Source organism: Mauremys reevesii, linkage group 2, assembly GCF_016161935.1.
Source record: "Mauremys reevesii isolate NIE-2019 linkage group 2, ASM1616193v1, whole genome shotgun sequence".
In the NCBI taxonomy this organism is placed as follows: domain Eukaryota; kingdom Metazoa; phylum Chordata; order Testudines; family Geoemydidae; genus Mauremys; species Mauremys reevesii.
Genome location: NC_052624.1, coordinates 151727017 through 151742493, shown reverse-complemented (window position 1 = coordinate 151742493; position 15477 = coordinate 151727017). Strand labels below are relative to the sequence as shown.

General features: G+C 45.0%; 1 protein-coding gene across 28 annotated transcripts in view; it reads right to left on the bottom strand.

The window, feature by feature from the left end:
• The window catches only part of LRRTM4 (leucine rich repeat transmembrane neuronal 4), a 726983-nt gene that overhangs the window by 617281 nt on the left and 94225 nt on the right, over window positions 1-15477 (bottom strand). For 21 of the 28 annotated variants that reach the window (XR_005595075.1, XR_005595074.1, XM_039527427.1 and 18 more), the window contains one exon: window positions 4373-4432. The exons of 6 other annotated variants lie outside the window; for them this stretch is intronic. The gene's annotated coding sequence lies outside the window, so the exon portion shown is untranslated. Of the gene's footprint in view, window positions 1-4372; window positions 4433-14643; window positions 14694-15477 lie in introns of those variants that run through there. One more of the 28 variants, XM_039527444.1, reaches the window with a different exon arrangement.

The following is a 15477-nucleotide window of genomic DNA, read 5'->3' as shown; positions in this document are numbered from 1 at the left end:
CGCCTCCCTTGGTGTTCACACCTCAACTGCTAGAACAGGGCCTCATCCTCCCTGATTGAACTAACCTCATTATCTCTAGCTTGTTTCTTGCATATTATATATATATATATATACACACACACATATACATATATACACACACACACACACACACACCTGCCCCTGGAAATTTCCAATGAAGTGGGTATTCACCCACGAAAGCTCATGCTCCAATACGTCTGTTAGTCTATAAGGTGCCACAGGATTCTTTGCTGCTTTTACTAATTTTTTAGGCCTCAGAAACTCAGGCCTTGTCTAGATTTGCAAATAGCTCCCTAGTGAGTAACTAATGTCACTGACCCCCAAATGCAGACAACTGAGATATTTTGCTCCTATTGAGCTAACTGAGTTTTACCATGCTCCAAACTGAGGTAAATCCCGATTAGCTCAATCTCTGCACACCCCGTTTGAGCCTTGTCTTCACTTCAATGCAGTTACTCTGATTGGTGGCCATCAACTGTTGAATGTGGGTGATTCCCGAGTATAAACAAGATTAGACAGTAGATGAAGGGCTACAACCTACAAGTACATAAACAGGGCGCATGCAGGGGCACTGGAACAATCATTATAGTGGAGGTGCTGAAAGCCATTGAACAAAACTGTAAATTCTGTATATGAGGGAAACTACTTCAAGCCAGAGGATGCTGCCGCACCCCCAGCACCTCTGACATTGTGATAGGGCATGTGTTCATAGCACAGTGTATTTATTACCTAGTGCTAGTGGTTGTTCCTGCTGGGCTTTTTTTTTTTTTTCCTCCCATTATTTTTAGTCTGCCTTCCAATTATATCATTTTTTAAAATACTTTCTTTGAATTCTCTCCATATTTCTTTTTTAGGAAAGTACCTACTACCCAGTAACTATTTACAGCACGGCACTCCTGATATGTATGGGGACCAAAAATTATTGCTCCTCACAAAGCAGAATCTTCTTTTAACATCTCACAGATCTTCAAAGTCACTTTATGACCTCTCTGTTGATAAAGAGATGGGCTCTAGCTATAAAGTTCTGGTCCGATTCTGAACCCAAACTTTAGGTTCATTAATTCAGGTTTATTGAGAACAGGATTCCTGGTTACCTACAATGGGTAACCCCTATAACCAAGGGTCTGATCTGGAGCCAAAAATAAGACTTCCGCAAACCTTGGGCTTTGGTTTACACTATATCAGGTGATGAAAAGATAAATACAATTAAAAGGCGAGAAAGTATTTTCCTCCAGGGAATATGTTCAGAATGAGAAAGCAAAATAGGTTAACATGAGCAGAAAAATAACTCCCCTGCTTGAATCTCAACCCAGACCAATCGCCCGTGTATAAAACCTTAATATCCCACAAGTATTAAAGCCATCACTATGTAGTCTTTCCCCTGAGCATCGCTCCAGGTGGAGGGGAAAAGCTGAACTGAGTGGAAACTCCTGTTCACTGGGACCAGGTAGTTTCCAGGCCTTCACATATATTCTTTATTATTTGTATTGCGGAAGGTCTTGTGGTGCTCAGTGCTGTACAAACACACAACACAAATACAGACCTTGCCACAAAAAGCAGGCAAATAAGCAATAGATTTGTAGCCTGTATCAGAAATTTACTTGTCCTCATCTCAACTAATAAATTACACACCAAGCCTCTGATTCTGCAATTAGATCCACTAGCAGAGACCCCAATGAAGTTTATGGGCCCCCTCGAGGCCCAAGGTCCTATGCTCATAGATCCAATTGCAGAACGACAGCCTTATTAAGGCTTTATAGACCCTCCAGCACTACATAAATCATGTGGATCTGATTCTTTACCAATTCCTTGCATGTTGTGCAGGATTCATGTGGCTCTAAAGGTTACTGCTAATTATTGTTGTCACAGAAATTGTGTACTGTGAGAAGATCTAAGTTTAATGCTAAAGTAAGAGTGTTCTTGTCTTATTGGTTCAAAGTATGAATTACCATTGGAAAGAGACTGCTGGAGGATAAAAGTTATGCGAGAACTGTCAACTTCTGGAAAGTAGTCATTGGAATTTTCACTCTGGGCCATAAAGCAAAGAGAAACTCCAAGGAGAAGCAATTGCCGAGGGACTGAACGTTGCAAAACAGAATCACGTTTTGTCTCCCCCCGCCTCTTGCCCTTTATGAAGATGGAAAGATTTAATTATTAAAAACAAAAAAAGACCTGAAGGAGCTTGTGTCAATTAAAATGACTGATAGAAATGTATGATTGTTCTGAAATATTTAATACAGAGAATGGTGAATATTTTATGCAAGAAATATTTGTGCTCACACTGGAGCCTCATCTTAATGTACAGAAATGTATATGCATGTCCAACCAGATTTTTCAAACTCCTGTAGAGAAGCCTCAACAAAGGCTTGATCCTGCTTCATTGAAGCCAGTGAAGTTAGAGTTTCCTTCTTGACATCAGCAGGAATGAGATCAAGTCTCATATGGCTAGATTTTCAAGAGAGATCTCAACATGTAGGGTGCTGAAAATCTGGCTATAAATGTAACAGTGGGACTTAAGTGCTTATTGCTTTTGGAAATCTGGGCCTCATTTAGGTGAAAAATCTGTTCCCAATTGTGGATGCTGGACACTTAAAAATCTGGTCAATAAAAGGCTAGAGAGAGGGGTTAAGCCACACCATTTGGATATGGATTCAAACTTCCTAGAAGTTTGCAATGTTTGGTTTAAGGCAAACCTCTAATCATGACTGAAATGCAGGGGTTTTTTTGTTGTTGTTTTTTAATGCATTACTTTATCTCCCCTATCTTCTACTAAGGGAAAAAAGCACCAAGAATTTACAGCAGTGAGACTGATATAACCAACAGCAGCTGCTTTTGCATTTTTAAAGCACCTTTCATCTAAGAACTTTCTACTAACATTAAATAAGCCACATATCATCTCTGGATCAGGGCTCCTGGGTTCAAGTCAGTTCTCAATTCTGCCACTGATTCATTGCGAGTCCTTGGGCAAAACAACTTTTCTGTGCCTCAAATTTCTAATCCTATGTGGGCCCAATCTAACTCCCACTGAAGTCAATAGAAAAACTTCAGTGGGAGTTACTTCAGAAGATAAAATAGGTATAACACCATGTCCAGCACCTAACTCACAGGAGTGTTGTAAGGCTTAATTAACATTTCTGATACTACGTGAAATCCTCACATACAAATTTTCCAGAGAAGTACAAATGAGCAAAAATCTGGGACTGCTGAATAGGAAACATCTGAAATGCATGGCTCAAATTGTGAGATAAATATGTTAATTATTTTGCATGCTGCATATTTTCAGAGAACCACTCCCAACTTGCTCACCCAGCAAGTAATTTGGCTTCCCCAACTAATCTCTCAGTACAACCAAATTTCTAAGAACCAATATGAAGATTATCAATTTGAATCTCTGATACACACACAGTTTCAAGAGCAATTCCATGCCAATGTTAGATCAAATGTAGTAGTTCACATACAATACTAATATCCAAGCTTGAACTCAATTTATGTATTTTATGAACTGGATTTATATAAAGGTTCTTTCAATGCTGCTCTCTTCTTTAGGTACCTTTGGGGAAGTTTCCTGAAAGCTCCCTACTTTCCACTTAAGAAGTGGCTTTTTTGACCGATAGTTTGCATCTCCTCCAAGTCAAAAGCTGTCCCACTTATTTAACCCTCAACATTAATAAAATGCATGTATTTTAGACAGCCACACAAACAAAAAACACTTGGCTCTTTTGGTTTGGCTTATCAACCTGTATTCTTTCTTTTAGCACAACTAGACGCATTGATATGCTGATAAGTACTACGCCAGCTCAAGTTTAATCACTAATCTTAAAGATGGCAAAATAAATCTTTGTTAAGGTGAAACACAGGGATAAAAAAAAAAAGTAAAAGGTGGCACTGATGGTTTGGTATTCTTATCAACACAAACTATCAAGATTCAAGGCCAAATCCTTCCTGCTTCTGTGTAAATCTAGAGAAACCCCAATGAACTGCTCTCAAGTTGAGTTACTCCAGGTTTATAGTGATAAAATAGAGCTGAATCTGGCCCCGAGACACCACTCAGCCTTCCTCCAATGAAGACCATGTTCACAAAAGCCCAGTGAAGCACAAACATATAGGAATCATCATGCAAACAAACAAACCACATATCTACAAAGCCTCACACCTCATTTCTATCTAAAATATGAGTATTCATCATCAACCTAAAGCAAAGGATTTCTCCACCCTGTTGCAAATCACACTTATTTTAGATCAGGAACATCAAGTTTCACTCGCTTCCAAGTATTTCAACTCTGGGAGTTTATAATGGAATAAGTGTCCCACAATTCCCCCTCCCCTTCCTTCTGTGTCAGAGCCATCCTACCTGATCTAGGAGTATCATTTCCACTTCCTCTCTGTATCACAAGTTCTTTGCAAGGAGGAGCTGCAAAACAAAGCTTAACGTCAGTGACGTTTTGCCAACCATTGCAGATTTTCCAGTCCCAGCTCCAACAAGGTTGCAGAGCTCCAATGCAAAGTGGAGCGTCCCATGGTTCTGCGCTACGTTATGTATGGTAGTCTGGCTCTCCCAGTTTGTTGCTATCATCTTTTCCTAGCACAGTTCCTCTATTTACTTGTCACCTGCTTTTTCACATAACCATATATTACAGCTGATAGATTTGCCTTTCTCCAAATATCCCATAGTCAGGTTTCTGACTCCAGGATCTGATGCTTCCAGACATGAATTACATTTCTTTAGTTGCTGATTAAGACCATGGTACTAGGACATAGAATTGCTTCCCCAAAATGGTTGGTGCTACCCTGTCTCATGTCCCCTTATCGATGTTAGGCTGAACTCAATTCCATTCAGACAGACCTCTGCAGTACTGCCAATTTGAAGCATTCGAAAATCATGAGATTTGCATAAAAACGATAAAATATTCAATATATCAGGTCTTATTTTTGTCTTCTGATTTTTAAGCCTTGAGGGGTGCACCTGGGACACATTTTCAAGCTTCTCCTGTCAACTACGAAGGCTAGAAACATGTTATTTAAACCTGAAAACTTGGTTTCTCATTCACATGACAACAGGAGCTCAGATATTAAGAACAAGAAAGAAAAACTCTCTCATAAGACTTGTGATAAAATCATCAGAATTTGCAAAACTGCCTCAGCATCAGCATGGAACTCATTTTTAGGATCCGAACTTTAGCCTGTTTTACTGCTTGCTGTAGAATTGGAGATAGTTGGAGTCCCCCACCCCACCACTCCCTCACCCCCACAGGAAAAGTTTGATGTTTAATCAGAATGGGGGGGGCAATTCTTACTAGAGAGGGCAAGTTGGCTTGCTGACTCCAGCAGTGTTACTTCTGCTGCTAAACACAAAACTACTACTCTGCATTTCCGAGTATCAGACACGTTGCCTAACACAACCTAATAAATGGTGGCTGAGGTTGTTAGGTATCACAAATCTAGAGCATCCCCACCAACAAGGAAGTAAAGGTTGTTTTAAAGAGAGATCCTACCAAGGCCATTGCTAACACAATTCCAAAGTGTCCAAGCTGACAGCGTCAGAAGAATGTTGTGAATTACCATCAGTTGTATATTTAGGTCAGATCCAAAAGAATTTCTGGATAAGCAATAGATGCCAGTGCAACAGATCAGTTTTATTAAGTTATTGATCTGCATTTGAGGACTTGAGTATGGAAGCCATTATCTTGATGTGTCTCACCATTTCAATCTCTACTGGCTTTTAAAAGACTACAGATTACATGCAGGTTGCCTCTGCTTCCATAATATGTGGCACAACTCATCCCTGGTTTAGCTCCTTTGCCTTCAGTAGAGTTACACCAGCAATGAACTGGACTTCAGCACCAGGGCTTATCTGCTGTCTCAGTTCACCTTCTATCTCACATCAAACCAACCACCACCAACTTGTGTTTTCACCATACTGCCCTTCTGCATGTGGTTTATTAGCAGAAACTAACACTCAAAGCCTGCCAGGCCTCTTTCTCTGGCTTGCTTAGTACTTTAATCATTCATATATCTCTTGACTCAAAAGTCTTTCCAGCCCAGCTTCCCCTTCCTGCTAACTCTCTTTCCAGGATCACAGTCCTTTACAGTACTCCCAGCTGGGATTTCTCACCTAGCATGCTCCTGTTTCCTGCAAGGCCCTCCTCTCCAAGATCTTTCATCCATTAGTTCTGGAGAATATCACCTGCCCTCTTTTAGTAGTCTTCCTCCCTGAACTCCACCCTTTCTCACTAGCTCCTGTAAACTACACTCCCTTGTTTAAGAATTGCAAATAAATTTTCTCCATGCCTTATCATCTCCCAGGCAGCCAGGTTCTGAGTCACATGGTCCCATCATGGGACCCACCCCCGCACTATACATTCTTTTCACCTAGGAAGGCAAGCTACAACTGCAGAAAACCTTTTAAAGGACCAGCTCACGTTGGGACACCCTTCTTCCCCACCCCTTTTGCTGCTCTATTCTACAATACCAAAAAGCTGATAAAATAATGTTTTATTTTATTTATTATTTATTTTAATTTTATTTTGTTCCTAAGGCGTCGACAGATACCACTTCATACACAGAACAGTCACCGTATAGTCAGAGGAAGAAGCTGGAATAGAGGCTATATTGCCCAGCTGCTTGTAATACCAGGCCACATTTTTCTCTCAGATCCACTCAATCTAGAGAAATTCCACTGCAGTAGTCTTTTGAAGGCCAATCACTACGAGGCTGCAGGCACACACATGCACAAAATCCCCAGAGAGAACTAACACACCTAAGAACCTCCACTCCAAAATTCAGGTGTAATGGCAGATGTCTTGGCCAACGGACCAGAGATTGAACAGGGAACTAAAAGTATGAGCTGCTACAGCTTGCATTAGAAAGCCAGACTTGGGGGTTGTAACAACACACGTCCTCTGCAGACCAGAACAGCACTGGACTTTTAAGACACACTCACTGTTGAGTTACTTTGGCTTCTGGCATAGAAAAGGAGAGAAAGTCTTTGAGTTAACATAATCCTGTAACCCAACAATCCCTGGCAGTAGTAACAGCCGCCTGGGGCCACTGGCAGCTGCCTACATTAGCTCAACTGTCAGGGACAAGTCTGGCAACCAGGCATTTCAGGAAAAAAGAATGTGAAGTTGAGCCTTCAGCTGCTTTTGCACCTCCCTTCTGAGTCACCTGACATACAGACTGGACTTTGGACTTTTGCCCTAACAGTTTCATCATGGGGCTATTATTTTTATTTCATTTTTTAATGGACATGACAAAATCATTTGGACTTGTCCTGCAAGTTAGATACTGGCAGCTCCCTATTCCCATGGTGAGATCAGACCCCCTCAAAATACTTGCAAATCAACTCTGATTTGGCAGCTTTAGATCCATATAAAACTTCTGAACCATGTGTTAAGGATAGTGGCCTTTCAGCAGGAAACAACAGTGCTCTCAAGAATCTCTAGAGGACACTTTTCAAAGGCAGATTCTGCAAGGCTAGGAATCTAATTCTGTCATTGGCAAGATTAGAACCATCTCTCTCACATGCACAAAGAGAACATTCTGAATATACTGTAGTCATCACTATAAGGCATAAGCATAACAATAGTATTTACATTAATTTACACCACTGGAGGCTAGAAAATGTCTTTTATTTATAAATAGACACCCTCAGATGGGGAATTAGACTATGCTTTGATAATATGATTAGGCAAGTGCACTTCTCTATGCCTGGGAAGAGAAATATTCTGAATGTCCTTCCACACTGAGTTCATTTAAAGGAGTAAAATGCAAGCTTGAATGCTCTGGACTGGAAATATGATTATTCTTATGGAGAATTATATGTCATGTCATATAGGAGATGGCAGTTAGAAATGGAGATGTGCATCAGCATGAGTGCAGGCTGGCATAATTTAAGGGAGCTGGGAAGTGTGATCAAGAGAATAAGGCACTGGACGAAGAATCATTAGATTGGGTTTGATTTCCAGGTCTAGCACTGATTATCTGTGAGACTTGGGGGAAATCCCTTAGCCAGCCTGTGCCTCAATAGTTCTCCTCCATTTACCTGCTTGTGTGAAGTGCTTTCAGAACTATTGATTGAAGCTCCAGTTCAGCACAGCATTGTTATGAGGTGGGTGAAACCTTGTTATGGGTTGAGTTAAAAGCTCTTTGAACTGGTGTGAATAAATGCCCTACTTAAGAAAGGCAAGGAAATGTAGGGTAGTTGTGGTTGGTGACTCTCTTTTGAGGGGGACGGAGACACCCATCTGTCAACCTGACATGGAATCCCGGGAGGTATGCTGCCTGCCAGGGACCCGTATCCGAGATATTATGGAGGGATTGTCGAGGACCATCCAGCCCTCTGATTACTACCCCATGCTACTCATCCATGTGGGCATTAATGATACTTCAGGGTATGACCCTGAGCAGATCAGAAGTGATTACAGGGCTTTGGGAATAAGGGTGAAGGATTTGGGGGTGCAGGTGGTGTTCTCTTCGATCCTTCTGGTCAAGAATAGGGGCCCCAGCAGAGACAGATACATCCTGGAGATAAATGCCTGGTTGAAAAGATGGTGTCAGCAGGACGGCTTCACCTTCCTTGACCATGGGATGCTGTTCCAGGAAGAAGGACTGCTAAGCAGAGATGGGGTCCACCTATCAAGGAAGGGGAAGAACATATTTGGATTCAGACTGGCTAACCTAGTGAGGAGGGCTTTAAACTAGGTTCAACAGGTGTAAGTGACCAAAGCCCACAGGTAAGTCAAAAGCATGGAGACCTGGGAGAAGGGTCATAATCTCAGGAAACCATGGGCCTTATAGAAAGGATAAGGGAGAGACAAGAGAGAGCATAAGATGGAAATCAAATCTGTATCTCAGATGTCTGTATACTAATGCGAGAAGTATGGGGAACAAGCAAGAAGAACTTCAAATGCTAGCTAATAAACACCACTATGACACAGTTGGCATCATAGAGACTTGGTGGGATAATACACATGACTGAAATATTGGTATAGAAGGGTACAGTTTGCTCAGGAAGGACTGGCAGGGGAAAAAGGGAGAAGGTGTTGCCTTATATATTAAAAATGTATACACTTGGACTGAGGTTGAGATAAAATAGGAGACAGACTTGCTGAAAGTCTCTGGGTAAAGATAAAAGGGTTAAAAACAAGGGTGATGTCATGGTAGGGATCTACTACAGATCACCTAGCTAGGAAGAAGAGGTGGATGAGGCTTTTTTTAAACAACTAACAAAATCATCCAAAGCACAGGACTTGGTGGTGATGGAGACTTCAACTACTCAGATATCTGTTGGGAAAATAACAAAGTATGGCAAGAGACCACCCTGTCTTAACCAGGAGATCTTCAATAATCTGAAACTCAGAAGAGAGTACTACAAAAAGTGGAAACTAGTCAAATGACAAAGGATAAATGTATCTAGGGATGAAATTAGAAAGACCAAGGCACAAAATCAGATTAAACTAGCTAGAGACATAAAGGGTAACAAGAAAACATTCTACAAATACACTAGAAGCAAGAGAAGACCAAGGATAGGGTAGATCTGTTACTCAATGAGGGGCAAAAAATAACAGAAAATGTGGAAATGGCAGAAGTGCTAAATGATTTTTTTGTTTCAGTTTTCACTAGAAAGATTAGCAATGATTGGACATCTAACATAGTGAACGCCGGTGAAAATGAGGTAGGATCAGAGACTAAAATAGGGAAAGAACAAGTTAAAAATTACTTAGACAACTTAGATGCCTTAGAGTCACCAAATATATCAAAGAATACTCAAGGAGCTGACTGAGGAGATATCTGAGCCATTAGCAATTATCTGTGACAAGTCATGGAACACAGGCGAGATTCTGGAGGATTGAAAAAGGGCAACCATAGTGCTAATCTATAAAAAGAGAAATAAGGACAACCTGGGGAATTACAGACCAGTTAGCTTAACTTCAGTACCCAGAAAGATAATGGCGCAATTAAGCAAGCAATCAATTTGCAAACATCTAGAAGATAATAAGATAAGTAACAGTCAGCATGGATTTGTCAAGAACAAATTGTGTCAAACCAACCTAATAGCTTTCTTTGACAAGGTAAGAAGCCTTATGGATGGGGGGGAAGTGGTAGATGTGGTATATCGTGACTTTAGTAGACTTTTGATACCGTCTGACATGACCTTTTCATAAACAAACTGGGAAATACAATCTAGATGGAGATACTATAAGGCAGGTGCATAACTAGTTGAAAAACCATTCCCAGAGAGTATTTTGTCCATTTATACAGTTGAACCTTGTTATGTCGCCGGCCCAGGGGTTTGCCAAAAATAGTCCAGATAACCGATGATCGAGATAAACCCCTATCCCCCCCCCCCTGAACTCCCCTGCCTCTCTCTCCCTCCCCTCCCCCCCCCTTACGCGGTGCCTGCGCTGGATCGGCGGCGCGGGGGGGGGGGGGAAGCGGCGCCCCGTGGACGGGACCGGACCGGGCAGCCAAAGAAGCAGGACCTGGCGGCGGCGGGCGGGCGGCGCAGGCGCGGGAAGCAGGGCGCGCGGGCGGCGCGCGCGGGGCGGGGGGGGGGCGGCGGCGGGGCGGGGGGGGGGGGCGGGGGCCCCGGGGGGGGGGGGGGCGGGGGGGGGGGCGGGCGCGGCGGGGGGGGGGGGGGGGGGGCGGGGGGGGGGCGGGGCGGGGGGGGGGGGGGCGGCGGGGGGCGGGGGCGGGGCGGGGGGGGGGGGGCGCGGCGCGGAGGGGACGGGCGGAGCGGAGCGGGGCGGCGCAGGCGGGCAGCAAAGCGGGAGGGGCGGGGGGCCGGGGGCCGGGGGGTGGGGGGGGGGGGGAGGGGCCGGGGGGGGGGGGCGGGGAGGGCGGGGGGCGGGGGGGGGGGCGGACGGGGCGCGCGCGGGGCGCGGCGGCGGGCGGGCGCGGGGGGGCGCGGCAGGGCGCGGCGCAGCGGGGCCAGGGGCGGGCGGGCCGGGGGGCGACCGCCGGGGGGGACCGGGCGGCCGGAGGGGTGGGGGGGGGGAGGGGGCGGGGGGGGGCCGGTGGGGGGGGGGGGGGGGGGGCGGGGCGGGGGCAGGGGGGCGCGGCGGCGCGCAGGCGGCGAGCGGGCGGGGCGCGAGCGGCGGCGGGGGGCGGCGGGGCGGGGCGGGACGGGCGGGACGGGCGGGCGGGCGGGCGGGCGGGACGGGCAGGGGGGGGTATGCGGCGCGGGGGGGCGGGGGGGCGGGCGGGGGGCGGGGGGGGGGCGGGCGGCGGAGGCGGCGCGCGAGCCGGGCGGGCGCGGCAGGGCGGGGGGGGGGCGGGGGCGGGGGCGGGCCGGGGGGGGGGGCGGGGGGGGGGGGGCGGGGGGGGGGGGGGGGGGGGGGGGGGGCGGGGGGCGGGGGGGGGGGGGGGGGGGGGGCGGGGGGGGGGGGGGGGGGGGGGGGCGGCGGGGGGGGGGGCGGGGGGGGGGCGGGGGGGCGGGGGGGGGGGGGCAGGGGGGGCGGCGGCGGGGGGGGAGGGGGCGGACGGGGGGAGCGGGGAGAGGGGGGGGCGGGGGGGGCGGGGGCGGGGAGAGAGGGGGGGAGCCAGGGGGGGAGGGGAGGCAAGAGCCAAGGAGGGCTGAGCCAATAGATAGGCGAGAATGCTGGCTTGGGCAAGATAAAACCAAGAGTTAGATTAAAGCAAAAGTTAAAAGAGAGAGAGAAAAATGGGACTGTAGGTACCACATTTCAGGAAAGATGTGGACAAATTGGAGAAAGTCCAGAGAAGAGCAACAAAATGATTAAAGGTCTAGAAAACATGACCTATGAGGGAAGATTGAAAAATTGGGTTTGTGTAGACTGAAGAGAACAGAAGACAGAGGGGACATGCTTTCAGGGTTCCCTCCCCACTCTGAACTCTGGGATACAGATGTGGGGACCCTCATGAAAGACCCCCAAACTTGTATTCCATCAGCTTAAGTTAAAACTTGCCCAAGGCACAAATTCATTTCCTTGTACTTAGATGGTATTGCTGCCACCACCAAGTGATTTAAACAAACATTCAGGGAGGGGCCACTTGGAGCCCTATCCTTCCAAAAATATCCCCCAAGCCCCTTCACTCCCTTTCCTACCAACCGTTAGGTTAACAAAGTGAGCACAGACCAAATCCCTATTTTTGAGGACACTGAAAATCAATCAGGTTCTTAAAAGAATGTTATTAAAAAAAAAGTAAAAGAATCACACCTGCAAAATCAGGATGGAAGATAACTTTACAAGGTAAATAAAAAGAATGAAAACCCAGAAGATTCCCCTCTGATTCTGCTTCCCAGTTACAAAACAGGAATAAAATTACCTCTTAGCATAGGGAAAATTCACAAGCTAAAACAAAAGATAATCTAACGCATTTCTTTGCTATTACTTACAATTTTTGTAATCTTAGATGTTTATTTCAGGTAGGGTTTTAGGAGATGTTTTTTTCCTGTCCTGGTCCCTCTCTGTCCGAGAGAGAACATAAAGACAGCCCAACAACCCCCCCTCCCCCCCCTGATTTGAAAGGACCTTCTTCCCTTATTGGTCCTTTTGGTCAGGTGCCAGCTAGGTTACTTGAGCTTCTTAACCCCTTACAGGTAAAGGAGGGATTTTATGTTACCCTTAGCTCTATGTTTATGACACATGCTAACAATTTTCAAGTACATAAAAGATTGTTACAAGGAGGAGGGAGAAAAATTGTTCTTCTTAACCTCTGAGGATAGGATGAGAAGCAATGGGCTTAAATTGCAGGAAGGGCAGTTTAAGGTGGACATTAGGGAAAACTTAATGTCAGGGTGGTTAAGCACTGTAATAAATGGCCTATAGAGACTGAGCAATCTCCATCATCGGAGATTTTTAAGATCAGGTTGGACACCTGTCAAGCATGTTCTAAATTATACTTATTCCTGCCACAAGTCAAGGGGTCTGAACTAGATGAGCTCTCGAGCTCCCTTCCAGTCCTACGATTCCTAAGGCAGGGGAGGTGATATCTTTTATGAGACCAAATTCCATTGGTGGAAGGGACAAAATTTCAAGCTTTAAAGAGCTCTTCTTCAAGTCTGCTTTAAATCAACTGAAGGAAAGACAGTTAATGGGCCACACCTAACACAAAGCCTAATAGAATCTGCCCATGTGGGAGACGGGTTCAACCGGGCATTGTAACCAAGTTGGGTGGGGAGTGAAGCCACAGAAACTGAGAAAAGACTGAGTAGGAGACAGAATTATGGAGCAGCTGCAAGTGTGTGGGTGACCCTGAACCTGGGGAGAAGTATATTGGGTCTGGGGTACAGGCTGATAATACTGCTTTTGATGCTGTGAGCAAAAGAAGCTCTTTCCTGCTTTTTGATTCCCTCTGCGTTCAGATAAATGGGACTTTGTATATTCTTTGTAATCAAACAAAACTACATCAAAAATACCTATCCCCAATTTCTGCTTTCAATGAAGGGCCACGGGGCCCCAAACTTGGAGAAGCTGCTACAATTGAAAAGGGACCACACTATATATTTAAGCATCTCTCTGACAAGCAGCACACAAGGAATCACATTAACTTCAGTGCAATTACTCACATGTTGAAAGTTATTCAAATTGCCTTGCCGAATCTGGGCCTAAAACCACTAAAGAAATTTCAACCTTAGAGGTGGTAGCAATTACCATTACAATGCTAAGGGCAAGTCTATACTACAAAATTAAGTCAATCTAAGTTATGTCCACATACAGCCACTGCAGTAATTAAATAACTTTTGCACATCTGCACTACGTTCCTTGTATTGGCGGTCCATGTCCTCACCTGGAGCACTTGCATGGATTTAACTGTCAGTGTGGAGCATTGTGGGATGGCCTCTGAAAGACAGCAACAGTAGACAGAAGCAACGCAGTGTCTACACTGACCCTGCATTGACCTAACTACATCGACCTAAGCACTACGTCTCTTGCAGAGGTGGAGTTATTAATTCTGAGCAGTGAGTGAGTGACATCAGTTGGAGCTATATTTTAGTGCAGCCATTGCCTTATGTTGACCTAACTCTGTAGTGCAGTCCAGGCCTAAGAATGACTACCACTATTATGTGCCAAGGGCTTGGAAGTGTTGCAGCAGGGAAAGCAACCAAGAACAGAAAAATTTAAAGTGTGAAGTAGGGATGCTTTATCTTGCACTCACTTAGGCCCTATTTATATTGAGTGTTTTGCTTTGTTTTGTTTCTTTGCAGCTGTATCGATATAGTTACCCCGCTGCAGATCTCCTTCATCTAGAAAAGCCCTTGCTGTACTAATAAGTAATTGATACCATTGCATACCACACTGTCCTCCTTGAATTTGGCCTGGAAAGTCCTATTAGATCAAACAAGTGTGTCTCACTGCAAGCACAGGATACAGGGTGAAGGATACAGATCAGGCAGCAAATGGCATACTAGTTCCACATTTTTTAAAATTATTTTTAAGAGGGTTTAGTTCCGAGGAAATAAGCTAAATGGAAAGACAAGAAGAGGGAGGGGACATTGAAAAGGAGGTGTGAGGAGGATATGTCAGGGCAGAAGAGCATAAGAGGGGGCAGGAGTGAAATGAAGGTGAGGTGAGGTGAGGGACTGAGAGAAACGAGGACGGTTGGAACAAACAGCCAATGAGCCCAGGGAAGAAAATGTCCAGTAACAACTGTATTTACATGGCAAGCTTTTTTGGGGCAGGGATTGTCTCCATGGGTTTGCACAGCACATAGCAGAATGGGACCTGCTCTCAGCTGGGTCATGTAATATAAGTAATATTCCCCATCTTTACCTGTCTTTAAAAAAAAAAAAAGGTTTTATTCATGATGTCAGAGACTTGTTTTGGTTCTTTGTCTTTAAACAAGTAGATGCAACAATCCCACTAAGATCAACAAAATGAGTACCCCCAGCTGTTAATGACTTTAAACCGCTGTTTGCATTATTTGGTGAAATAACCCTATTAGTCATGCAGTGCCATGAGGATAGCTTCAGCACTCAAATCTACTTGGAGGTGGGCAAGGAAAAATTTTGCTGAGCACATATGTCATTGCTGACCTTCCGAGAGCCAAACTTTTCTGATTATATTTGGAAACTTGCAAGGAGTCAACATTATGTATGGACCTCATTTCCCAGATAATGTTATTAATTTATTCATTAAAACATTATTGAGTTATTGAAAAGAAATCTCCATCCTGAGACTTAGATAACAGCAGCTCTGCTTCCCCTCTGAATGGAACATTCACTTTAACAGGACTTTTAACTACCACTAGTGTTGTTTAGTGAATTTATTAGTAGTATTTATTATTCAATTCAGGCAAGTGTGGGGGGATTTTTTTTTATTTTAATTCTGTTTACACTTTTGAATGAGGTTTTAATCTCTCTTGGCATGTTTATTCAGGTTATTTGTTTTACAAAAAGAAAATGCCCTAAGTATAAATGAGGAAATCAAGGCTTCTTTCGACCTGGGTCCAAATCTCTTTCTAATTCCCCTTTTCAAATATTCCTTAGTCCTT